The 13,610-nt window shown below is 37.3% G+C and overlaps 1 protein-coding gene across 3 annotated transcripts in view; it reads left to right on the top strand.

Moving 5' to 3' along the window:
• FGF12 (fibroblast growth factor 12) overlaps positions 1–13,610 on the top strand; it is a 550,076-nt gene that overhangs the window by 428,107 nt on the left and 108,359 nt on the right. The gene's annotated exons all lie outside the window — the stretch shown is intronic.

The following is a 13,610-nucleotide window of genomic DNA, read 5'->3' as shown; positions in this document are numbered from 1 at the left end:
TTTGCCAGCAGTATAAGCACTTTCCAATTTTTATTACTAAATAGCTTCTCTCAAGTGAGTTAATGGGAACACTTTGAAAAATCGTGAAGCATATTAACAGTTGGCAAATATGAAGTATTTATGCATTTTACTATATTATTTATTTCCTGGTATGGTTTACTGCATGCATTTTATACACATATATACTTGTCACCAAATTCCTCAGTATAATATTTCAATACATGCTTACTGAATTTTTTTTAATTTTTTTAAATTTTTATTTATTTATGATAGTCACAGAGAGAGAGAGAGAGAGAGAGAGAGAGGCAGAGACATAGGCAGAGGGAGAAGCAGGCTCCATGCACCAGGAGCCCGACGTGGGATTCGATCCTGGGTCTCTGGGTCTCCAGGATTGCGCCCTGGGCCAAAGGCAGGTGCCAAACCGCTGTGCCACCCAGGGATCCCCATGCTTACTGAATTAATGGGTTATTTTGCAGAGGTTATTGGGCAATTTTTACCCTGTTCTCTCTAGCTAGGTAAGAATGTATGGGGAAGATTACTTTTAGCATCTCTCTCTGGATGTAGAAAATAATCCATATTAACCCCACTTTCTCCTGTTTTCCCAAACTTCTCTTCAAAAATAGAGTATAGAAATGTTTATAGGACATCATGAAAGGTAATTGGGATATGTTAACCTTGAGGCATCTATTTTAAGTTTTATGTTTGTAACAGTTTTCCTCAGCCTATATAATTATCTGGCTAATGGTGATCAATCATTATGATGCCAATGACAGGCATTTTTCACTGTTTCTAGTTCTATTTTTTAATCACTAACTTGACATCCTGAAGACTCAAATCCTTGAATCAATCCACTGAGCAGGAAGGACACAGGCAGCAGGCAGACAAGCCAATCTTGCTGTCTCAAGGTTGTACTCAGATTGAATTCCTTCATCTATTTTTTTTTTTTTTTGCCAGTGTTTTGTAAAGAAAAAGTTTCATAGAAATAAAAGTAAATTTTTCAGGTTTGATGCCCTCAGTGTCAGAAATATATTCATTCATTTAGCATTTACTGTGGGTCTTCCATGGGCAAAAACCTGGGAAAAAATAATTACCTTTTGGAGATGGTTTGCTGTCCAGCCACAGACATGGATGCACAAACAACTAATGATATAAAGAGGTACTATTTAACTCCCAGAGCTTAAATCTGAGTACAGCATGAGCTGTTGGTGAGAAATGACTACATGGAACCGAGCATACTGGACTCTTCTGAGGGTCTCCATAATCTGTGTTGAGAACTCACCTTCAGCCCAAGGCAAGCCTTTCCTTTCTGTTTTCTTTTCCTTTTTTTAACTAGTTGGCATTTTGTGAAGTTTTCTCCTCCTCCTCCTCCTCCTCCTCCTCCTCCTTCTTCTTCTTTCTTCTTTTTTTTTTTTTTTTTTTTTTTTTTTGCCTTGCATCATAATATATTGCACATACTTGCTCTCTGACCCAGGAAGCTCTTTAATGTCCTGTGGGGCATCAAGAACCTTACCTATGTTTGTAATTTCAGAATGCCTAGGGCAAATGTTTGAATGGATTCCCCCATTAATTCATTTATGTCATAGTGTGGGTGGTTAAGTAGCTTGTTGAAAGGTTGATATCCTTAGGAAGAGAGAAAATCCCTTTATAGAGAATCCTCCTTTACTCTGCACGAAGTGATTAACTTGCCCTTCAATCTATGAGAAGCATGGCTCTATATACTTCATTCACTCTTTACCTGCCTGGAAGCCAATCTAGCAAAAAGAGTTCTTAAAATTTATTCATCATTGCTTTCTGCTCATCAATGAGGGTTCTGAAAAAGTGATGGAGATTCAGATAGATGATATTTTTCTTATAGAACTGGACAGGAGTTTGTCTTTAAAACAGGATAGGGAAATGGTGGCTTGTCAAAGTACAAGTCAGAGGACATCAGACTAGGAAAGGACCTTCTAGCTTCACCCATGATTTGTTTTCAGTGGCTGTGCTCAGTGGGGCTGTTCTTGCACACTCCAAGTGATGGAGAGCTCTCTCTCTTTCACTGTGCTGATTCTTTGGCACACAGGAGAAAGTTAAAGAGATTGTAGCTTTGCAACAAATAAGCCATAAGTATCTAGCCTCGTCTATACATAAGTTCTTATTTTACTCAAATATGGAAAGACTATTTAAATGAGTAGAAAGCATATCATGTATATATACCGCCTGCTTCTCCATTGTTGAGGAATTATATCCATTTAGTGAAGTGGTTTGTAGCTTTCTGATACTTAACCCCAAGTTCCTATGTTTATAATCATGCAGAAATATTTCATAGATTACATTTTAACATAGCAATGTCACAGAATCAGATTATGGATACACATACCTCCTCCCTGCCCTTTCCCTGTCTTCAAGGGCACAAAGGTAGACATGAAAGAAAAAGGAGCCCTCTGTGAAGCTTAGCTGCAACAAAAAGCAATAACAGTTACTGAAAATTCCTGGAGTAAATTGTGCTTGTATGAAATGTTTTGTTTCATTTCATTTTGTTTTATTTTGGATTTGTCCTGAGTGATTATTTCATTTTCAGATGGCTCCAAGGAACTTGGGCTATTAATTTTTTTATGCAGCACTCTGAATTTTCCAGGACTTGCCATCATTTTCATTAGTCATTTCTAATAAAATCACTGGAAGGAAAGTCAATATTCTTCCCTCTCTTGCCCACCTGGAAACCCTAGACTTAAAGAAGAGAAACAAGTAGGGGTAGGTCAGATTCCAGACCAGAATTATTCTCAGAAGGGCATTTTTTAAATCCATTTTAAAGAGTCTGAGTAGACCAAGTAGTTTATTAACAGCCTTGGAAACAAATTTATTAAGGTAGTTCTTTTCATAGTCCCTCAACACTGATACCCCTGGCACCTGTATCTCTTCCTTGAGACATACTGAAAGTCTTTCAGACTCTTGTATTAAATTGCTTTCCTGTTTTTTTCTTAAAAATATTCAAAACCTGATACATGAGAGTAAATTGGTCTAATTTGGGGTGGAGGTTGGGAAAGACTCCCTTCACAGTCACAGCTTTTGAGTGGATACCAGCTTCTGTAAAAGTTAGGGGTAAACAAAGTGAAGGTTGGAAGGTACCATTATCAGAGAGAGGAAAGAGAGGAGAAGTTGGTGGGGAAAGCTAAGGCCAAGGAGGGAGATGGGACATGGAGGTTATGCTTTGTAGGTTGAATTTTGAGTGTTGTTGGAAGGCCTTGATGGAAGTTGTAACTCAGGAACTTGGGACCCAATCCGGCTTTTTCAACTATGCTATTTAACTTCTACCAAATGATTTGAGAATCAGTCACAATACATCTGGCTGCTAAAACAGATATCGATGTAGTCTCGAGATGTTTAATGAATGAATGATACAGAAATAGAATAAAAGAATGGAAGAATTTGAATCTCTAAATTCATGTAAAGCCAGCAGATATTTTGGATGTACTTGTCAGCAAGTACATTGACACAAAGAAATCCTTGCAGGTTTGAACGTGAGGCCTATTCTTCCTTGGTATTCCAGAATGATGCATGGGTCTCTTACCTAGAAAATGGCCATCATGTTTTGTGCCCAAAGTTAATAACTTTTGGATGACATTTGGAGGGAGATTTGTGACAATGTCTAATTGATTGATCATGGTCCAGTTTTCTAAGGAACCATCTTCAGAGCATGTAATGAGGTAGCTTGCCAATAATCCAGTTGAGAAACTCAGAATAGTAAGAAGAGTTTATTCATCAATTCAATTTGAATTGAATTTGAGGTATGTTTGGTGGAATTCTACTGTCCAGTCAACACCAATTATATCTATCTATCTATCATCTATCTATCTATCTATCTATCTATCTATCTATCTATCTATTCTTACCTCTGAACTAGTGGGTACTTTTCTTGGTTTCTGGTTTTCAGGCTAGCACAGTCTTGTCCATAATATGGAAGAGTATACAGGTCATAGAAAGTTTGTCAATTTTGTTTATCTTTGCTGAAAGCATGAAGGAGACATAAAATGTAAGGTATATTGATTCTTGTGAGCTTCTTTGGACTCGACTCATCCAGAACTCATTCCTCAGTCCTGTAACACATACCCCTCCTTTTTTTGTGTTCCAGTACCTTTCATGAATCCTCTTGTGGTTCATGATAATTTAGATTAAGGTACCCCAGACCTCCTTTTTTTTCTTAGTTCATTCTGCCAAATGATAGAAGACCAAAAAAGGAAATTTATGAAATGTTCATATAATTGGATAGCAGGAGCAGAGAGTTTCAAGAAAGTCCAGTTCTTTGCCCATGAATTGATTTAACAGTTGCCAACTAAGGTGCAGGAAATTAAGTGCCATATTATATTCAGCCTCAGGATCCTTGGAGACAAGAAAAATGCTTTTACTTTTCAATGAGGTGTGGGAAATTGTTCCAAGACCATCAGGAAAAGCTTTATTTCTGTGAAAAAGAACTCTGTGGTCATTAGAGCAGAAGGCACTTGAATTTTACATTGTGATAGGTTTCTACTGAAGAAACCACTGGGTCTTGATTCCATTGACCTTGAGAGATAGGAGGGTATGGAGCACAGAATTAGAATTATAACCCCGTGAAAATTATTCCCTTTCCTAATACTGCAGTGTTACAAATACTTTATATTCTCAGGAACTCGGTAAATGTAAATGAAACACTCTGCCACTAACCTAAATGAATACTGCTCTCTTTATCACATGGGACTCCATAACAATGCTCAAACTCTTTGAACCAGTTACTGAACTCATAGAAATTTATCTTAATAAAATAATTCCAAACAAGAAAATAAAACCATATACCTGAAGATATTTTCCACAGTATTAGCTCTCATAGTAAAAGATGAAAACGATTTAAATAGCCAGTGGTACAGGGATGCCTGGGTGGCTCAGCAGTTGAGTGGCTCAGGGTGTGATCCCAGAGTCCTGGGATTGAGTCCCACAATGAGCTCCCTGCATGGAGCCTGCTTCTCCCTCTGCCTGTGTCTCTCATGAATAAATAAATGAAATCTTTAAAATTAAATAAATATCCAGTGGTATAGAAATTATCAAATAAATTCAGATGTACAGAAGTAAGGAAATATTCAATAGCCAAGAAAAGTTAGGTAGACTATGTAACTGTAGAAAATTGGCTCCAGTTTATGTGAGATGGGAGAAACTAATCACTAGTATAATAAGTACAGCTAACATTTATTAGGGCCTTTTATATGTCAAGTGCTATTTAAACATTTTACATTTATTCAACCTCAAAATAAGCCTATAAGGTAGGTATTATTATATCCCCTAAATAAAATCAGTGAACACTGTTAATTAGTTGTTTTTACTATTTAAAAAGATGACTTAGTAATGTATAACACTTGAGGACAAAGTTCGGACTTTATTAAAATAGGCCATTCACATATTACAAAAGAGAGGAAATCTTCGTCCCACATAGCTACTTCTCCCATTTGAACACCCACTCCTAGAGGCCTGGTGTTAGATCTAACGTTAGGTAACAGCCACCAAAGAGCCCCAGATAGTGGGAGAGTAGATGTTTGAAGAAGGAAGTATTTGTGGAAAACTGAAAGCAGAAGGATTTGCTAGAATGTAGGTGAGGGAATTGTAGCCTGGGTAATCTGTTCTAATCTTCTAGCTCATAGCACAAAAATAACAAGGATGATGGGTATAACTGACATAGGAAAATTTAATTTAAAATTAGGAAGAACTACTTTAACAGTGTTGTATTGGACTGTGTATTCATGATGTAAGATAAAAACTGTACTATAAAACCTACAACTACCAATCCCTCAGAGGAGTGGAAATACTTGACATAAAAAAGGAAAGAACATTTACAGGTTGAAGTGGGAGGTGAAATACCTTGTGGAGTATAGAATATATGATTGAAGGGTGCCTCGGTGGCTTAGTCGTTGAGCATCAGACTCCTGATTTTGGCTCAGGTCATGATCTCAGGGTCCTGGAATAGAGCCCCAAGTTGGGCTCTGGCTCTAAGCTAAGCCCTGGAATCTGTTTGTCCCTCTCCCTCTCCCTCTCTCCCTCTGCCTCTCCCCTTGCTCAGACTCTCATACTCTCTCTCTTAAATAACTAACTAACTAAACAAACAAACCAACAAATAAATAAATAAATCTTTTTTAAAAAAAGAGTATGTGATTGAGAGGGAGAAGCATACTTTCTGTTAAACTTACTGAAGACACACTGTGGGAAATTTGTGATTTTGGGTGCAAAATCATCTGTAATGTTTTTTAATGAGATTGACTATCATAGAATTGTACTTTATAATTAAAAATAGTCTTGGGACACCTGGGTAGCTCAGACAGTTAGACTTATGCCTTTGGTTCAGGTCGTGATCCCAGGGTCCTGGGATGGAGCCCCAAGGCAGGCTCTCTAATCAGTGGAGAATCTGCTTCTCCCTCTCCCTCTGCCCTTCCTGTCCCCTCCCCCTTAAGCTCTCTCATTCTCTCTCATTAATAAATAAAGTATTAAAAAAATAGTCTTGTAAAACTTTTTTTAACTTGGAGTTCATGATTGGGTTCAGATTGATAAATTACCCTCTGAAATTTTACAGCAAATTTACATGTAAGCATTTTTAGAGAGGGAAACATCTATGTTTTTTTATGAAATATTCTTAAATATATGTGATTCCAAATTTACAACTATAGCAACTCTGCTGATATAGGAACAGAAGGCTGAGTGATAATTATAGTAGATGATAGATGATAGATAGATGATAGATAGATAGATAGATAGATAGATAGATAGATAGGCTATTATCGTTGGAGAGTCTTGTTGATTCCTCCTAATGTTGTGTATCTTCCCAATATAAGGCTGGGAACTCTTTGTTAAAATGAAAATAGATATAACATAAATACATGGACATTAAAAAGTATAATACTTAGGAATTTGACACTGTGGCCACACCTCCACGTTGTACCTTGTGTATGGCATAAGAATGGCTCAGGGCTTTGAGTGTCCCTAGGGTTCTTCCTAGGGATACTGTGCGGCCTCTCAGATGAAGTCATCTCTCCAAGAACGAAGGCTCAATTCAACCTGTCTTGCATACTTTGTGGTGACATCAGTGCTTTTCATTGTTGGAAATCTGTTGTCACTGTTTAGAAAGCTATCTTTTAGATTTTATGTGTCAAAACTTGCAGTTACAAAAAATTTAAATTAGCATGAAACGTCTGATTCCTCAAGGCATCAGTCTCTTGAAGCAAATAACTAATGAAAAGAGAGTTGGTCCTCTTTTACAACCCAAGTTTTATTGCTTTTTACTTTAGAGACAACTTTATTGAGATATAATTCACATTCATTGCTTTTTTCCCTGAGTTTCTTTTCCTTTTTTATTCACGGTAACAAAGTATCCACGTATGTGCATGTGTGTGGTGGTGTGACTGCATGCGGTATATAAAGATAGAGCAAATTGACTTTTGAGAAGAACCTAGTTCATAGAGCCACTTGGGTTTGTAATATAGGCTGGAGTTAGATTAATTGGATGCAGCAGAAAATAAAATGAAATGTATTTAGTTTCTAATTAACATATTAATTTTATTAGTTACCTTTCCTTCCCCTTAATGTCTCCACTGACTGACAATTGCTATTGCTGTGGCATTTTTTAATTTAGACAATAAAGCCAAGAGTAAAATGTATGCCTTTTAAGGAACGTACAGCAAGATTATATCCTTGATGGATCTAGTATTTCAGGCTGGTTGGCGACAGCTGTTCCCTGAGGTTCCTTTGACTAAAACTCCCAGCTTGTATGTTGTCTATTTGGGAGGGCAGTAAACCTCTCTGAAGGTTTTTCCATTTGTACATTAATTCAGTTTTTTACTTGTTCAGCTTACACTAATCAACTGTCTCCTCTACATAAGGATCTATCTATGTTTGATACTATGGGGTTACAGGATTAATAAAAAATGATCCTTGCTTTTGAGGAGGGATTTACAAATAACTGAAGTACAGGGCAGATGAGAATCATATAATAACAGACTGGTAAACAAAATGCTATTGGAACACAGAACAATTTAAATTGAGAGATTGGGGATCCCTGGGTGGCGCAGCGGTTTGGCGCCTGCCTTTGGCCCAGGGCGCGATCCTGGAGATCCGGGATCGAATCCCACGTCAGGCTCCCGGTACATGGAGCCTGCTTCTCCCTCTGCCTGTGTCTCTGCCTCTCTCTCTCTCTCTCTCTGTGACTATCATAAATAAATAAAAACGTAAAAAAAAAAAATTTAAATTGAGAGATTGTATAAAGTTGCATGCAAAGGTAGCATTTCATCAAGACTCTGAAGGATATAGGTAGGATTTGGGTAGGTAGAGAAAGGAAACGGTGCTAAAACTTTTAGCATGAGGAAAATATTGATTTATTGAGTGTTTTCTATGTACAAGACATTGTGCAGAGAAAGTAACCCTATCCTATGAGCCAAATTACTTTTCTATCCCCACAATACAGAGAAAGAAATGGAAGCTTATAGAGGTTCACTTTGATTTCAAGCCAAAGGGGAGTGCAAGCAACTGAACCATTGCAGTATTTCCTGAGCTGAATGACCATATATATATATATATTTTGTTCACCATTATGTCTAGCACACTGGTAAACTTTTCTTCAAGGAGCAGATAATAAATATTCTAGGCTTTTCACACTTAAACTCTTGTCACAATTACTCACCTCTGCTGTTGTAGCTAAAAGCAACCATAGACCATGTGTAAATGAATAGGCATGGCTGTGTTCCAGTAAAACCATTTTTCAACTGAAAATTGAATTTTACATAATTTCCACATTTTATGAAGTATTCTTCTTTTGTTCAACCATTTAAAAATGTTAAAATGATTTTTTGCTCATGACTTTACAGAACCAAGTGGCTGGTTGGATTTGTCTGGATGGCACATAGTTTGCTGACTCCAGATAACATATAACAGGTGCTTAATAAATATTTATCATGGAAAAAAATTAGTGGAAGATGAAATGCCCTACTCTTTGCCCAAGACCCCTGAATTACACAGCTCCTGGGTCCTCCATTAGACTCTTTATTTATGAATGTGGATTCTGTAGCTTGAATGGCCAGTGGTCCTGTAATTCAACACTGAGGAATAGAATATTAGGTACTACTAGATTTCATATAGATGCATCTGCTGAAAAATAATACATCAGGAAATGAGATAAGGTTTTGTTTCTGTTATTGAACCAAGAAATATCTCCAGGCCTCTTCTTGAGATGAACAAAGATCTGCCATACTTTTAAGCCATCTTGTTTGTCCATCTTTAAAGAGCAAGAGTTTTTTCATTATTTCCTTTAAGAATTGCTGAGCTGTCTTCAGTGGTCTCCTTTTCATTAAAAAGATGAAAATGGCCCTGAAAGTTGACTTATTTATAAAGTGTCCATGATGCACATCTTTTTTTAAAAAGATTTTATTTATTTATTAATGAGAAACACAGAGATATAGGCAGAGGGAGAAGCAGCTACATGCAGGGAGCCCGATGTGGGATTCGATCCCAGTACTCCAGGATCATGCCCTGGGTGGAAGGCAGGCACTAAACCTCTGAGCCACCCAGGTGTCCCAAATGATGCACATCTGATGAAAGCACAGATGAAATCCAACAAACTCGACTATCACCAGCAAGAGCCAGTACTGAGTATCCTTGAAGCAGACCAGTACTGTTACAGAGACTAAGGCAAAGCTGTGACATCAGGAAATGGATCCTGGGAATGCCCTTCTTTTTTTTTTTTTTTTTTTTAAAGATTTTATTTATTTATGCATGATAGTCACAGAGAGAGAGAGAGAGAGAGAGAGGCAGAGACACAGGCAGAGGGAGAAGCAGGCTCCATGCACCGGGAGCCTGACGTGGGATTCGATCCCGGGTCTCCAGGATCGCGCCCTGGGCCAAAGGCAGGCGCCAAACCGCTGCGCCACCCAGGGATCCCTGGGAATGCCCTTCTTGTGATGAGCACCAGCTGATGTCTGGAAGTATTGAATCACTATATTGTACACCTGAAACTAATATTACACTGTTTGTTCACTATACTGGAATTTGAATAAAAACTTGCAGAAAGGGGGCACCTGGGTGGCTCAGTTGTTGAGCGTCTGTCTTTGGTTCAAGTCGTGATTCTGGGGTCCTGGGATCAAGTCCCACATCAGGTTCCCTGCATGGAGCCTGCTTCTCTCTCTGCTTATGTCCCTGCCTCTCTCTCTGTTTCTTGCATAAATACATAAATAAAGTCTTAAAAAAACTTGAAAAAAAGTGGATCCCAGGGACATTTTAAGGTTCATTAGACATATTGCTATAAATTCCTGAGTTAAGAATCCTGGAATTCCATCCTTGTTTGTCTGAAAGTAGAGTTTTGATAACCCCTAGCAGATTAGAGCTTTTTATATAGTTCTTTCTGACTTTAAAAACTCTAAACTCTAGTAATTATTAGGTTTCAGGTAAACCATAAAGGGACCATGGCAACTTATCTGCCCTCTCTGTCTCATTTTGCTCCTCTAGAAAGTGGAGTAATAGTAGCTACTTCTTTGGGTTAATGCAAGGATTAAATGAAATAATGGATCCTTTTAATTATTTCAATTACTTTCTTTTTAGAATTTTTGTTTTTCTTTTGTTTTTCTTTTTTATATATATGAAGTTTTATTTATTTGAGAGACAGAGAGAGAGCAAGTATGCAGGGGTAGAGGGAGAGAATCTCAAGCAGACTTTGTAGAGTATGGAGCCCCACGTGTGGCTCAATCGCAGATCCCTGAGATCATGACCTGAGCTAAAATTAAGAGTTAGACACTTAACCAACTGAGCCACCCAAGATTTTCATTTCCTTGCTATGTCTTTTATGAACCTAAGATTTTCTTCTTGGACCCTTTTGGATTCCACATTGAACATGAACAAATCATTTCCTATGTTTGTAGTGCCAACATTTGTCAAAAAAGTAAGATGTACCTAGCCAATTTACTCTTTGGCTTTTTAGAAAAGACATTCTTTTTTCTTGAAAATCATTTTTTTTTGATGGGGTGAATTAACACAAAATATATATTTTTTAAAAGATTATTTATTTATTTATTTATTTATTTATTTATTTATTTATTTATTCATAGACACAGAGAGAGAGAGGCAGAGACACAGGCAGAGGGAGAAGCAGGCTCCATGCAGGGAGCCCAATGTGGGACTCGATCTGGGTCTCCAGGATCACACCCCAGGCTGCAGGCAGCGCCAAACCACTGAGCCACCAGGGCTGCCCCAACACAAAATATTAAGACAGTTAGTTACTATGTGTTAAGAGAACATTTATTCATTCTCCAGATTCCTGAGTATGTTATATAGTTATAGTGATTTATGAAAACAAATCTGAATATCTTATGTCAAATTCTCAGCAAGAGCCTAACTCAAAATGAGGTATTAGTTTACACGATGGGAGGATTGATTTATTTGATTTTCCCCAAGGACAAACAGTGTTTCAGTCTTTAAAGATGAAATATTACATGCTAGTTCCTCTTTAGCCTTCATAGGAATGCTTGCTATAATTCTACAGAATGTTGCTCTAAGGCTCATTTCCACTGTGCAGGCTGATGCTCATTGCTTAAGATGATTTTGCATCAAGGAAAAATAGGAATAGGATGTTTTGTTGGACCGCGTCAGAGCATCAGAAGATAACTTTGGACTAACATGTTTCTCTGCTTGACCCTAAAATCAGTAGACTCCTAAGTCTTACTTGAGTCTTTAATATATAAGAAGTTTATTTCCTCTTCTGAATTTAAAAATGCAATTTCTTTTAATTCATTTCAGAGAATTCTGTGGCATAGCCAGCTTATATCTTATTGTTTTGTTTAAATCAATGTTTTTCAGAGAATTCTGTGGCATAGCCAGCTTATATCTTATTGTTTTGTTTAAATCAATGTTTTTCAACTTGGCTGTACCTGAGACTGCATGGAATCAAAGGACAAAAGGAACTTCATTCGTAAACTCATAGGCATGTTTAATTGGAATGTGGCCCAGACAGAGGTTTTTCCTTTTTTCCCTCTTTTTTTTTATTTTTTTGAAGCAACATCAATTGAGTTTTACATGTGGTTTTGGTTAAAAACCAGTAATATATATATATATTAGCACTTCTTAAATTTTAACATGCATATAGGCCACTTGGGGATTTTGTTGAAATGCAGACTGGGTCTTTTTTAGGTTGGGAAGGAGACATTGGTGGGACCAGTGTTGCTGATCTACAGATCATGTTTTCAGTACGAAAAATTTAAATGAAGACCCAGTTTTGTTAGGAGACTTTATCTATGGATGTCCTGGCTAAATTACTGCGTATGAAGTAATTAACTTTCGCTTAATGAGTTACTCAAAATGATTTCATACTGTACATACAAAAAGGTGGTCATTTTTTACTGCCACATTCTTTAATTCAATCTGACATTTATTGAGCACCTATTACAGTCTCACTACTTCACCAAGCTTGCAGGGAACATAGAGTAAAAAACCACAAACCCTATGATTATGTAGAGCAAAGAGGAGTACGGGCTAGGGCTAATGACCATAATTCAAAGTGAAAAGCATTATAGGAGAAATTTTTTTTTGTTTTATTTTTGTTTTTTGCTTAATTTTGAGATGCTATGCATTTTTGTTAGAGATACTTTTTAGGTTTTGGAAATTCCTCAAGTCTGAAGTTGTTTTGTTTTGTTTTGTTTCCTTGTCTCTGAACGATGTGGGGGGTGGGATGGTTCTCAGGGATTTCCATCTATTCTATTGATGTGTGTGGCCAAAGTATACCGAACAGCACTTGATCTAAAAGCCTTGAAAAATATGGGTAGAATGAATGATTGGTAACAGATATCTGCCATCTAATATTTAGGGACAGTGACTTTTGAAACAGGTAGTGTGACAGGAAGCCAATAGTAAAGGTAAAGAAACCTAACATATCATGTCACACCTAGGACAATTTCATTATGAGGAAATGGAGAAGGAATGGAAGAGGGTATTTGCAGAGCAGCTGCTGTAGATCAGATATTTAAAAACCATGCAGAGGAATATATCACTCTGCCCATCCTGTTAGGTGATTAAGTCCCCCAAATTCACCAGCAGCGATGGTTAGGTGGTTGATTTTTTTAAGCAGTTTCAGGCTGTGTGTCGGTGACAGTTGGTCTTCTCTTGGAAATTCTGAGCCTATAGGTGAAAAAAGGATCATGGGGGTTTTTTTGAAGAATTTAGTAAATTCACTTGGTGGTTGATGAGAAAATTCGCCCAATACAAGATCTTTTCTTCCAATCTATGACCCTAGGGTACTTTTTTTTTCAAATTTCATTTATTTAAAAGAGTGTGAACCTAAGCAGGAGGAGGGACAGAGGGACAAGCAGACTCCCCCATGAGCTGGGAGCCTGTCTCTGGGCTCTATCCCAGGACTTTGAGATCATAACCTGAGCCAAAGTCAGATACTTCATCAACCGAGCCACCTAGGCTCCCTTATAACCATAGTTTTAAATAAGGTAACTATTTCTGTTTTATTTTTTTTTTTATGATCAAAAGCAAAAAGCGAAATACTCTAATGTACCTTTAGGATTCAGTGAGGATAATGAATTATAATATACTGGATTTTGATTACTTCATGGGAAAAATAACTATAATATATTTATGTC

The sequence above is a fragment of the Canis aureus genome, chromosome 31, assembly GCF_053574225.1.
Source record: "Canis aureus isolate CA01 chromosome 31, VMU_Caureus_v.1.0, whole genome shotgun sequence".
Taxonomy (NCBI): Eukaryota; Metazoa; Chordata; class Mammalia; order Carnivora; family Canidae; genus Canis; species Canis aureus.
This window is presented reverse-complemented; position numbering and strand designations above follow the sequence as displayed.